Below are 774 nucleotides of genomic sequence, written 5' to 3' on the forward strand. Positions count from 1 at the left end.
ATATATATATATATATATATATATATAAAACCGATTATACACATATGTATGCATATATGCATTCACAAACAGGGCTTTGTGAAATTTTGTTCATATACATATATATACAATACTATAACAAATTGCAAATGTGGTAAACTGAACGGTATTGATAACTTTGACCGAATATACTTACACATATACACATATGTGTGTGGGTGTACATGCCAGTGTGAGTGCATGTATATCTGTGTACGTGTGTATGTGTGTGTGTGTGTAGCCTGTATGTGTGGGTACGTTGGCTGATTGCATTATTAAATTTAAGTATTATATCATCTTAAGTGTCTCCTTCAAATGACTCTTCTTCTTTCTGCACTACTTTCTTAAACCAATCCGAGTTCAAGCCCAGTCATCACCACCACCATCATCACCATCACCATCATCATCATCATCATCATCATCATCATCATCATCATCATCATCATCATCATCATCGTTCTCATAATCAAAATCCCAGATAATTTACTCGTAATGCAAACGAAAGAAAAATAAACAACGAAAAATCAGCATCAAATGCAGGAAAAGCCAAACAAATGAGAATTGTGTAATAATATACATTCAGATGTATATATTTATCCATATATTCTACACACACGCACGCACACACATACACAAATGCATTCGCACGCACATACATATATACATATATAAACACAGAGACACATATCGATACCTATAGGTTGTGTTCATATATACACATATGCAACAACTTATAAATATATAAGTGAATATATA

Source organism: Octopus bimaculoides, chromosome 19, assembly GCF_001194135.2.
Source record: "Octopus bimaculoides isolate UCB-OBI-ISO-001 chromosome 19, ASM119413v2, whole genome shotgun sequence".
Lineage (NCBI taxonomy): Eukaryota > Metazoa > Mollusca > Cephalopoda > Octopoda > Octopodidae > Octopus > Octopus bimaculoides.